Source organism: Mesoplodon mirus, assembly GCF_964341445.2.
Source record: "Mesoplodon mirus genome assembly, chromosome: 4".
Classification (NCBI taxonomy): domain Eukaryota; kingdom Metazoa; phylum Chordata; class Mammalia; order Artiodactyla; family Ziphiidae; genus Mesoplodon; species Mesoplodon mirus.
Genome location: NC_138979.1, coordinates 156,137,640 through 156,150,850, shown reverse-complemented (window position 1 = coordinate 156,150,850; position 13,211 = coordinate 156,137,640).

Here is a 13,211-nt window from a genome sequence, read left to right as displayed (position 1 = left end):
AGGGGCTGAGCCCTAGGAAGCTCAGCCCTTTGAATCCCTCCACAAACATGTGCGATTCTGGCTCAAACACCAGGAACAATTAAACCACCATCATCTCCTTGTCATGGTCAAGGACAAGTCTGAGACAAATGTGGGGTCTGAATGCCCCGCTCTGAGGCAGTACTCCCCTTCTTCTCAAAAGCTCTTTTTTAGGCTAAAAAGAGTTTGCTCTGGGGCAAACTCAACCCTTTAAAGACTCGCTTATACCCAAGGCTGGGGCTCACTAGACCCACGGAGCCGTCAGGAAAGCTGACATTATTTCTGAGCCTCCTGGGCTGCAGGATCACAATAGTGCATGTTTGGAAGTTTGGGAATGTGGATGATGCTGTGCGTTTGGTCCCCAAAGCCAAGGCTGATGGACAGTGAGGCAGGCCAACTGTGCTCTTCCGAACGCTCAGGTCGCAATTAAAGCCGCTGCCCACGCAAAGCACCCCAAAGAAAGTCTGGCAAAAGAGAAGGAAGCACTAATAAAAAGCAGCAGGATGGGGCTTCCCCGGTGGCGCAGTGGTTGAGAGTCCGCCTGCCGATGCAGGGGACATGGGTTCGTGCCCCGGTCAGGGAAGATCCCATGTGCCGCAGAGCGGCTGGGCCCGTGAGCCATGGCCGCTGAGCCTGCGCGTCCGGAGCCTGTGCTCCGCAACAGGAGAGGCCACAACAGCGAGAGGCTCGCGTACCGCAAAAAAAAAAAAAAAAAAAAAAAAAAAGCATCTAACTGCTGCCAAGACTAGTGCTCTCGGGAACTGTCTTCAAGGAAATGCTGGTGGGAGGCCAGAGCCCCAGCTTTCAGAGTCAGCCTCCAAGGCCTTGGTCCATTGGATGGTGCATAGTTCCCTCCATACAGTGACCAGAGAAATCCACCAGGGCTGCCCTGCCCCAGATTTGTAAACAGACCTCCATGGCTGTCTATCAATTGAAAACAAATTACAAAAGAGTTTACATACCTTTTCCAATTAAATTTGATGTATGGATTTTTCCCCTTTTTACCAAGAGACTATTTTTGCCCAGGTTTTCAAGGCAAAAATAATCTAGTGAGACCTAATCAAAATACTCCCAGGTCTCACATTAGGGTGGAGCTTTCCTGATAACAGGGGTCTTATGGTAATGTACCCCATGGACTGGGGTCCAGCACTGGGCTGCACTTAGCCCATAGTTAACAAGCTCCCTGGGGAGCACTTCTCTCCGGAGCCTAGGCTGGCTGACTGGAGGTGGAAGAAAGCCCTGGGTGTGTTTGGAGGAAGGGAGAGAAGAGTGGAGATTGTTTTTCAGGTTTTGCTTGGGATTAAGCAGTGGAAGTGTTTAAGATCCCTTTAGGCAAGAACCAAGGCAGTGTGCAAGTGAGTGGCTCTACCATGGATCTGATCAACATTCACTTAATTCTGACTGTATTCCAGATCCTGAGAACAGAGGGCAGGTGAGAGCGTGGTCCCTGCCTTACAGCTCTGCCAGTCAGGTAGGGCTGCAAACAAGCCAATAAGTTTTTACAAGACCCTGTGAGGTGTATGCTCCAGTGAGGACACGGGTGAGAGCTCACAGGAAGTGCTGGTCCTGGGAGCAACAGAGACAGCTTCCTAGAGAAGTGATGTCTAAGCTGAGACTGGAGGGATGAGTAGAAGGCTGAGAAGAGGCTTGTTTTTCTCTTGCATGATATTCCATAGGCAGGCAGATGGTCCAGACTGGGTAGACAGCCCACAGCACGAGGTCGTCCAGGGCCTGGCTTCCTTCTATCTTACTTTGTCATCTTCTATGGCATTTTCCTCGCTTGCATAATCAAAGCTAACTCACCAACACTGCTTCCATATTCCAGGGAAAGAGAGAACGTGGAAGACAAACAATTTCCTCTTGTGGGAGTTGCATGCGTCACATTTGCTTCCATCTCACTGGCCAGAAATTAGTCATATGGTCACTTTTTGGCTACAAAAGAGGCTGGAGAATATAATCTCTGGCTAATTTGCCATGTCTCAAGCTAAAACTAAGAGGGAAAAAGGGGAGAATGGACACGAGTGGACAATTAGAAGTCTTTGTCACAGTGGGAGAGAGAATGGTCTATGCATGTACGCCCTTGTCAAGGGCAAGAGGTAAAAGAGAGTACAGTGGACTTGGGGAGGAATGTGCCATACACTATACTAAGTACATTATCTACATGATTTCATTTAAACCTCATAATCCTACAAATAAAAAGTGTTACCATTTTAATTTTAAAGAAGAGGAAAGTGAAGGTCAGAGAGGTTGGGTGATTTTCCCAAGGTCACACAGCTGTACAGGTGAAGCCAAGATATTGATCTAGGTCCACCCGGCTCCAGACCTGCTGGTCTCTCCATGAGGCTACAGTGCCTCTCTGTGAAGCCACCTGGCAGGTAGAGGAGGCTATGGGAGACTCTAGGAGTCACTGGCTGAATGAATGGTGCCAGTGGTGGGGCACTGCAAGGAATGAGTGAAGACTAGGAGGCAGGGAGGGGACTGGCAACAGTCGGCAAGTGAATCCAGGAAGGCACATCTGATAAAGCCAACCGTGTCTGAGTCTAAGAGAATCAGTGTTTAGATTCTGCTTTGAGATCAAATTATCCCTAGTAGTTGAATTCTAGAATCTCAAGGCACTCAGATATAAGGATCTTGTTCCTCAAACTGATCAACAGGATAGTTTTGAATGATCATCCACAGACGGCTAGTCCTACCCCACTCAAAGCAGGAGCCCCTCCTACAGCATGCCTGGTGGTTGTTCATCATTGGCACCTCAAACACTTTCAGTGCAGGGGAGCTCACCACCTCCAGCCAGTGTCTCTGTCAGAAAACTCTGGGTACCCTGATCCCCTTCTGAATGGTCCAGCTGAGGGGAAGATGGATTCTACACAGCTGTAGAGGTTGGGTGAGGCCCAGCTATCTGCTGGTGCATTTAATCCATCAATCCACTGATTGAAGAGTTCAGGGAGTCCAAGGCCAAAGTTATGTGAATCTCTACACAAGACATTTCTCTTCACTATGCTTGTCCTAGGGCCTTAGGAGACAGAGACCCTAGACTATCTGATTTGATGGCTTTTCTGACCTCCATGAATGTTAGGCATGTTCATTAATCCTTTTACCCGTAGCCTCACAATCACAACCTTGAAGAAAAATCACTTTGAAATTTGCAACAGATTTGGCCTATGAATAATTCAGCATGGCTCTCGACTCAGGGGAAGTATTCAGTTTCTGAAGCTTCTTAACCTACAGGAGACAGTAGATAGGATGCTGCAGGGATGCATCTGCTTAGATTTGAGTGAATGGATGGGAGGAAGGATGGAGAGAAGGAAGGATAAAAGGAAGGAGGACAGGGAGGGTGGGAGGGAGTGAAGGGGGAAGGGAAGTCAGGTATAAAACAAATTTCCTTCTTCAAGCAGTCTTAGAGGCTCCCAAGGACTTCAGCTCATGTTGGGGAGCAGGCACTGGGGGAAGAATTGTGGTCAGGCTGTGGTGCCAGGCCAACCTGCCTCGAGAGCAGCTACAGGAGAGCAGCCATTGAGTGTGGAGCTTGTCCACCATGGAACCAAACTTGAACCCAGGTAGGAACCCGGCACCAGCATGCAGAGCTCCTCCCTGGAATGCCAAAGCCTGTGGGACCATCCCCCATACTCCTATTTTGTCTTGGCTTTGTCTCCAGACTAGAAGAGATAGAAGGAAAGAGATGGGGACTTGGCTGAGTTTCAGCCCCGGTTCTACTTTTCATGGCAGTGGGACCTCAGGCGGGTCACTACTGTGTGCTGTCATCAGGGTAACTTTATCTGGCTAAGGATGACCATATCTGGCCAGAGACCCTCCCACTTCCATCACAGGTGGGGTCTCAGCTTACTATCTTGGAATTCTTTTGCTTTTTAAATAAATGCATTTTTTGTTTGTTTGTTTGCGGTACACGGGCCCCTCACTGTTGTGGCCTCTCCCATTGCGGAGCACAGGCTCTGGACGCACAGGCTCAGCGGCCATGGCTCACGGGTCCAGCTGCTCCGTGGCATGTGGGATCTTCCCGGACCAGGGCACGAACCCGTGTCCCCTGCATCAGCAGGCGGACTCTCAACCACTGCGCCACCAGGGAAGCCCAATAAATGCATTTTTTACTGTTCACCTCCCACTCCAAGGAGGTGAAGTGGATAGAATTTTTTTTTTTAATCCTATCCTATCACAGGTCAAACAAATGCAAACTCTTTACTACTGAAGCTCATTTGCCCTGGTGGACCGGGTTGCCCCATGTAAGGGACTCCCTAATGCAGGCTGAGGGCTCACTTAAGAAGCCTATTTTTTTCTCCTGTATCCCCAAACTACTTAACACTCCCATAGAAAGGAAAGGTGAGTCCCAGGAAAAGCATGCCAAGGAAAAGTGAGTAAGAATTTCTGTCCAAGATCCAGACAGAGCAGGTCCAATCCACACACCTCAGGCTCACTCAGGGAGGGAAGTCCCCAGGCATGGAGAAGAGCCCAAGGAGGCATCCTTCCCCATCTTGTGGGCCTAGAGTGATGTCTCCTTCCCCAGGCCCTGGATCACCCCTGATATCATCCTGTTCCTTGGGGATGGGAGGAGAGGGTGGGCAGGGCTAGGAAGAGTGAGATTTCAAGCTTCTCTTGAAGCCAGCAGTCTCTGATCTCTGTTTCTTCATCTTTAAAATGGAAATTGTAGGGCTTCCCTGGTGGCACAGTGGTTGAGAGTCCGCCTGCCGATGCAGGGGACACAGGTTCGTGCCCCGGTCCAGGAGGATCCCACATGCCGCGGAGCGGCTGGGCCCGTGAGCCATGGCCGCTGAGCCTGCGTGTCTGGAGCCTGTGCTCCGCAACGGGAGAGGACACAACAGTGAGAGGCCCACATACCGCAAAAAAAAAAAAAAAAAAAAAAAAAGGAAATTGTAAAAGCACCAGCCCTGCTTCTTCATGGGCTGAGGCAATGGAGGGGAAGGTATCAAAAGCGAGAAGCCTCATAATACTGGCTCTCATTGTGGGGCTGCCAGTCCCCATTTCAGGAAGCCCTCGCTGGACTGGAGATAGACAACAAGCATATTCTGGCTGCAGCAGGTTCCTTGGAGGGACGCACACTGTGTATGAAATATAGTCCCTGCCTGCAAGTTGCCTAAATGCTTGTCGGGAACAGAACATACTCCTGCAATACCCTGAGGAACCACCCTGCGATGGTAGACCACGTGGTGCAGGTTCTTTGCTGCCGATTGATGGTTGTATGAGTTAGCATGCTTGTTCTAGCACCTGAGTCCCATGGCCTCCCTCCAATCGGGCTCCTGGCATCCTCCACACCTTGGTGGAGTCACCAGGATTCCCAGTCTGGTCCTTTACTCAGTAGTTCCAAAACCCTTTCAGACACTAATGCACCCTGGGAAAGAGGTTCACGTCAGCCTGGTCCAGATGTCAGTGCATTGTTTACAATGGAAAAGCAGCCCCGCATTTGCACAGAGCCCACATCCTTCTGAGAAGGCATACATCCACGTAAGGGACCCAGCGAGAGACTGGAAATTTTCCTCATAAAAAGAGTGAAACCAGAGGGTACTGGGCAGCCTCACGAGGCGTCATCTATTACTCCATCACAGTCGCATGGTGACTGCATCCTACGCCCTTCTCACCCACTGTCTCTTTCTCGCTGGGTGTCTTGGGAAGCCTCACTCTCCCGACAGTCCATTGCCTCTTTTTTTTCTGGCCTCCATGAACCGTTCTGCCAAGAAAATAAGTTAAATCACAGTTTATCTGGCGCTGTTCGCACATTGGACGTGGACCTCCTTAGTAAGACTCACGGTGAACCAAACCTCCAAGAACTGCCCCACCCTTCCAGGCTGCCAGTCCCAGGGAACAGCAGTTCCTTCTGTGATTGGCCGCACTGCAGTCACTGTCTGAAGGACCAACTCTATTTTTTTTTTTTTTAAAGGGCTCACTGGGTGGGGATGCACCTCTGATTGTCTCAGCTCTTGTAACTCTTTTTTTTTTTTTTGAAGATGTTGGGGTAGGAGTTTATTAATTAATTAATTTATTTTTTGTTGTGTTGGGTCTTCATTTCTGTGCGAGGGCTTTCTCTAGTTGTGGCAAGCGGGGGCCACTCTTCATCACGGCGCGCGGGCCTCTCACTATCGTGGCCTCTCTTGTTGCGGAGCACAGGCTCCAGACGCGCAGGCTCAGTAGTTGTGGCTCACGGGCCTAGTTGCTCCGTGGCATGTGGGATCCTCCCAGACCAGGGCTCGAACCCGTGTCCCCTGCATTAGCAGGCAGATTCTCAACCACTGAGCCACCAGGGAAGCCCCCCAACTCTATTTTTCAGGAGAGACTTCATCCCCACAGCCAAGGAACTTAGTAGCAAACAATCGCTTAGACCCTGATTCTCAACATTTTTAATCTCATAGTCCACAAAGATTCAAGCAAGCTTTACTACTATCTGTGGTTTGAAGGACAAAATGATGGATGATGACAATGACAATGTTTAAATTCTATTAGAATATTGGGTGTATTTTCAAACTCTGCTGCCCCCAGTCCATGTGCTGAGGTTCCCTTCTACCCCCACACATTGTTGTAAATTAGTGTTTGGGGGTCACCTCTTCAAATGGACCTTCTCACTTGTGCTGCAGGAATGAATTCTACAAGCGTTGGGAGTGCCAGGCTCTATGCTGGTATCGCCAGCCTGTTTGTGGGTGGACGGGGGCGGGGAGAGGCAGAGTTTCAGAGGGAACAGCACAAAATTCAACAGCGAAAGAGTGTTGGTGTCTTTATTCTCTGTGTTGGAGTTCTGAGAGTGGATGTGGGGGTGCGGTGTGTCATCTCACGGAATGTAGGAAGATCTTTTCAGCTGTAGAAGGAAGGATAAGGACCCTCTGCAGGGAGCCGAGAGAGTACTGGAGAAGGCTGTCTGGTGCACCTGGCTGGACCGGGCGGTGCCGCGAACAGAGAGGTAAGGGTTGGGTGGGGTGACCCAAGACAAATAAAAACCCCCCTCCTCGTGGGAACAGATGTATGTGTATGACTGATTCACTTTGTTATAAAGCAGAAACTAATAAAAAAAAATTGTGTAAAAAAAAAAAAAAAAAAAAAAACCCCTCCTCGGTTCCTTTCACACCGTTGAAAGGGTGACTCAACCTGGCCACTCCTGGGCTCCGCCTCTACAGTCTATGCAGAGAGAGGCTTTTCCCCAGTTTCCTGTGGAGGACCTAATGGTCTCTTTCCTGCGGTGATGGGAGGGCAGGTGGAGCACCTCTGGGAGTTCTCTCATTATTAATTATCCCATGAAGCCTCCAAGGTTTTGTCTCTGCTGTGAGTGAGAAAAATGAGCCGTGAGCATCCCCAGCGCTGTGTGAGTCACGGGGAAGAGTGTGGCTATTTTCCCATGGGTTGTTTTTCTGGGTGGAGCCACACTCCTGTACCAGTGTGCGCTGTGGGGAGCGGGGAAGGCTGACTGCCGCTCATCTGGCCCGAGTAGGTGAGAAGATAAGGTCCTCAGGTGCCACAGCAGTAGCCACGGGGAGGAGAGAAGCCAGGGAGCGGGGTTGGGTGAGGCTGCCAAGGGGGCGCACAGGGAGGGGCAGTGGCAGCAACGCCCCTCATGGAGTGGATCAAAACGGGGCACGGTGGTAGGAGACCCTCCCAGGTGTTCCTTCTTCTCCTGGAGGCTGGAAATCAGCGGAGGATCAAAGTAAAAACTTTCAACTCTCATCTCAGATTTTCATGCATTTTTTTTAAGGTTGGAGATTTGCAAGCATTGAAAAACTCTAGGCCATGGCATAATAATCTTAGAGGATAGGCTGGGATGCAACCTTGTAAGGAGGTTAACACTGGTGAGATTGGGAACCTTTCCCTGGGAACCTACAGGAAGTGGCCTCTAGTTCTCTGTCTCCCCTTTGTCCTCTCCTGGAACGCTGGTTCTGAGCATATCAGCCTTGTTCTCAGTCTTTCTGGCAGGTTCCTCCTCTTGTTGGGGTGCCCCAGGGTCAAACCTTTGTCCTGATCTTCACTCACTCCCGTGATGGTCTCACCTAGTTTCATGGTTTTAAATACCATCAGGATGGGCTGACTCCCAAATTTATGTCTCCATCCCAGCCTCTCTCCCAATACCAGGCTTAAATATCCAATTACCTTCCTGATACATCCACTTGGATATCTAGCAGACATCTCACATTCAATATATCTAACATGGGAACACCTGATCCTTTCCCCTAAACCTCCTCTACCTGCAGCCTTCCACATCTTAACTAATGGTGACTCCATTCTTCCCACTGCCCAAGCCAAAATCTTGGCGTCATTTTGACTCCTTTTCCTTTCCCACTCCATATCCAATTTGTTAGGAAATCCTGTGGATTTTCCCTTCCAAATAGATACAGAATCTGACCGCTTCTCACTGCCTCCATTCTCATCATCCTGGTCCAAGCCACTGTCATTCCTTATCTGGATTTCTGTAAGCGCATCCTAACAGGTCTTCCTGTTTCTACATGGCCTAGTCTCAATACAGTACCAGGTGGGCATTTAAAACGTAAGTCTGATCATGCCGCCCCTCAGCTCAACCTCCTGAGATGGCTCCCATCTCTCTCCCAGGAAGAGCCAAAGTTCTCACATGGCGCACAAGGCCCTGCATGATCTGGTCCTGTCACTCCTCTAACTTCACCTCCTACTGCTACTGTCCCCTTGCTCACCCCACTCTGTCCACACTGGCCTCCTTGCGATTTCTCTAACACCTGGACACATTCCCACCCCAGGCTCTTTGCAACAGCCATTCTGTTGCCTGGAATGCTTCCCCCAAGATATTCCAATTCCCTCACCACCTTCAATCCCATCTCCAAATTTTGCCTTCTCAGTAAGGCTTGTTTTGGACTGAATTGTGTCCCCCACCCTGCCCCTGAGTTCATATGTTGAAGCCTTAACCCCCAATGTGATGGTATTTAGAGATAGGGCCTAAAAAAGAGGCAATAAAGATTAAGTGACATGACGAGAGTGGGGCTTTAATCCAATAGGGCTGGTGTCCTTTTAAAAAGAGGAAGAGACACCAGAGCTCTCTTTCCTTGCACACACAAAGAGGTCACGTAAGCACACAGAGAGATGGCGGCCACCTACAAGGAGAAAGAAGAGGCCTCAGAATGAAACCTAACTTGCCTGCACCTTGATCATGGACTTCCCAGCGTCCGGAGCTGTGAGAAATAAATTTCTGTGGTTTAAGCCACCTGAGCTGGGGCATTCTGTTATGGCAGCCCTAGCAGACTGACCCTGTTTCTCTATTACTATTGCAGGCTGCCCACCCTTCCCTCCTGGGGCTCCCAAACTCCCTTACCTTGTTCTACTTGTCCTATTTACCATAGCCCTTAGTGCCTTTTAATAAATTATATAATTTATTTTTTTCTTATATTTACTGTTTACTCTCTGTCTCCCCTGCTAGAGCATAAGCTCCACGAGGGCAGGAACTTTTGTCTGTTTCGTTTACCAGTGTATCCAAGTGTCTGGAACAGTGCCTAGTGAAACCGAAACTGTGCAACTCAGATTGGGACTTGAACCCATGGTCTTCTAAGGAATTTTTTTGTATGTATATAAATTTATTTATTTACTTATTTTTGGCTGTGTTAGGTCTTCGTTGCTGTGCGCGGGCTTTCTCTAGTTGCGGCGAGCGGGGGCTCCTCTTGTTGTGGTGCGTGGGCTTCTCATCACGGTGACTTCTCTTGTTGCGGAGCACAGGCTCTAGGTGCACAGGCTTCAGTAGTTGTGGCACGTGGGCTTCAGCAGTTGTGGCTCGTGGGCTCTAGAGTGCAGGATCAGTAGTTGTGGCGCACGGGCTTAGTTGCTCCATGGCATGTGGGATCTTCCCGGACCAGGGCTCCAACCCGTGTCCCCTGCACTGGCAGGCAGATTCTTAACCACTGTGCCACCAGGGAAGCCCAACCCATGGTCTTTTAACTGAGATTATACACCTGGTCTCAGGACTAATGAAGCTCAGCTTCTTGATGTCTCGTTGCAGAAAGAATTCAGTGAGAGACAAAGTGATAAGTAAGAAGTGGATTTATTTAGAGAGAAACACACTCCACAGACAGAGTGTGGGCCATCTCAGAGAGAGCAGCACCTGGGTGTGGGGCTGTCAGTTTTTATAGGGGCGGGTAATTTCATAGGCTAATGAGTGGGAGGAATATCCCAGCTATTTCGGGGAAGGGGTGGGGATTTCCAAGAATTGGGCCATCGCCCACATTTTGACCTTTAGTAGTCAGCCTTGGAACTGTCATGGCACCTGTGGGTGTGTCATTTAGCTTGCTCAAGGTCTAGTGGAAGTCGATCATCCACCATCTTGGGCCTAGTTGGTTCTAACCAGTTTATGTCATGTCCTCAGGCTAAGTCATTCTTTTAAAGGTTGTGCCCTGCCCCCTTCCCTCCTGTTTCACTAGTGCGTAAGGGATATTCACCAAGTCTTGTCAAATGAAGGGATGAGTCACCTTTTTTGAAGGTGCAAAAGAAACCAAGGAACCAAGGAGAGGGTTTTTTATTTATCTTGGGTTTGCTTGTCTCTAAAGGGAAAGCAGCCCAACCTGGCCGGGGTGGGGCGCAGGGTGGGGGGGTGGGCGTGGAGTGGGGAGGGGGGCGCGTGCGCAGATGTGCTGGGCAGGTGTGGCTGTGGCCTCCAGCACCCAGAGAGACAAATGAGGCTCAGAAGGCTCAAGCACGGCCACTTGGCTGGTGCTCTCCTAGACTGAGAGTCATGCAGATGGGAGGAGCTGTCACCCACTTTGTTTAAAGAAGGAGCCAACATTCTCCAGTGGAAGCAGGAAGACAGTCCAAGCACACAGCATGTGCAAAGGCACCAAGGCATGAAGCCATCTGGGAATACAGATTTGCAAGGAGTGTGAGTGGAAGAGAGTGAAAGCAAAGCAGAGAGTCCAGGGAAGACGAGGTCATGAGGACAAGGAATGTCAGGTTCAGGCACTTGAGCTTTATTCTGTCAGCAATCAGGGACCACTATAGGACTTAAGGCAGAGAAGCAGCCTGATGGGATTTACTTGCTAGAAAGATCACTTGGGCAATAGCTCGACTGCACTGCACTCCCTGTGTGCAGAGCACGAGTCTTTGTTAACCAATAACAGGCAAAGCTACCGCCAAGCCTCCCTTGCAACCTCAGGGAGGGAAACCTAAACCCCACTCCAACCCCCTCTACTCAGAGTGAGACAACCCAAATAGCTGGGCTCTGTCTTTCTTTGGCTCTTAGCAAGAGAGGGACTTATCTATAGGCAAATACCATTCAAAACACTCCAGTCTCAGGCTTTTCCTTAAAACACTCCCATCAGGCTGTTGCCATGACAACCATTGCTGACCCAGCCTTCAGGAAGCTATTGGAGTCCCGAGAGGATGTGGTCCTGCTGCTGCTGCGGCTCATCAACTCCTCAACAATGCTCGCCCAGTGATGCAACAGTCCCGCTGGCTACAGTTCATACACACACCCACAGCCCTCCCACTCCTCTGCATCTGTCCTGTGCACATATTCTTCCCACTCACCTCTGTACTGGTGGATTTCCTGACCAATCACAGATCCAATTCTCCCCACCTACAGCAATGATTCAGCCAAGAGGTGGGCATATGACCTGCATTGCAAGACCAATTCATTCCTTGGGGTGAGTACAGGGAACCTCAAAAAAGGAGCTCCCCTTCCTCTAGGGTGCCAAGCTGGGGCTGGCAGCGGCCATGCCCTCTCCCAGATGTTTGCAGCGGGAAAGCGAAGTCAACACACAAATAGAAGCAAAGATAAGCAGAAAAGAGAACCAACATCCCCGTGGCAGAGTCTCCAGTTCTAGGCCCTAAGCCCTGGTTCCTGTCACTCATGCTTTGAATGAGTCCTTCCCAGCCTCCAAAGCCAATATGTTCTGTCACAGGAACCAGAATTTTCCCGGATGGGTCCTCCCTCTTTCCAAGTGAATTCTTCTCAGTCACCACCCATCCACCTCCTTCCCCCTTCTGAAGAAACCCCCTCCCTCTCTGTGCCTTCATTTGCATAGCTCTACAATGGAGACAATTCGTCTTGTTCCCAACCTCCCTTCCTTCTAAGAACTGTTAACGGAACAAGAGGAGACAGACAAGGCTTGGAAGGCTCGGAAACTCAGGAATATGTCACAGGATTCAGGAAATGACAGAAATGGTTCATGCTGAAGAGAGGTGGAGAGACAGAAACGGCCCAAGCCTGCCAAGCTGGCCTGAGCGGGGTGACAAAACTGTGGGCCCGGCACTGGGCGTGTGGGCTGCTCCTGGCATCCCAGCCACTGCCAGGCTGCTGCCCGCGAAGAAGGCATCCGGTTGCCACACAGGGTGAGAGGACAGCACGGCCCGCAGCTTTCCTCACCTTCCCAAGGATGTCCCGCTAACATTAGGCTTCAGTTCCTCAGCCCTGACCCAGAGGCTTTACCCTGAATACCAAAGGGAACAAGTTCCTCTGTGTGTGTGAGAGTGTGTGAAGGACAGTGAGAGACTTTCAAACAAGCAGCGTAGAAATGCTGAATCCAAGGCAGAGAGCATGAGCAAGACCATCACGATTCACTCAAGCAGCGTTCACGCGGTCCCTCCTAAGTGCGGAGGTGGCCCGCTCACCTCAACACAATACCTGTTTGCAAAGGTTTACAGTTCCCGAAGGTCTCCCTTACTTCAGCTCTCCGGATCCTCTGAACAACCTCTGAGGTAGTAAGGGCAGACATTACAGCTACAGTTACTAGTGAGGAATGTACACCGACAACGGAGGAATCCAGCGCCTAGAAACGTTAAGTAATTTGCCCAAGTCACACAACTTATCATCGGTGAAACCTAAACTCTGCCACGGGACTCCATTGGTCTGTTCTACACCCTGGAGGCTGGAGCCCTGTGTCCCGAGACGCTAGCAAATATGTCACTGAGCGAGCGACACGTTCCCCTCCAGCCCTCTGGGCAGGCAGAGTGGTGGTATGGGCAGTGCTAAGTGACGGGGCTCCACAGACACGCCAGAAAAACATCTGCCCCCAAAGAGCTCAAGTAGAGATCCATGGTTTACGGTAAGCACCACAGCCTCCATTAACCCCATCAGCTTATAGCTGGTTACCCATGGGGCTAATATTCTGAGTCATGGACCCCTTCCTCTTTGATAATGGGTCTGATATTCAGGACCGGCATCCCCAGACAGAATGTGGTAGGATAAGCAGGTTGGTGTTTTGTTTTGTCTCCTTTGGGGAGGCTCTGAGCTGCTGGGA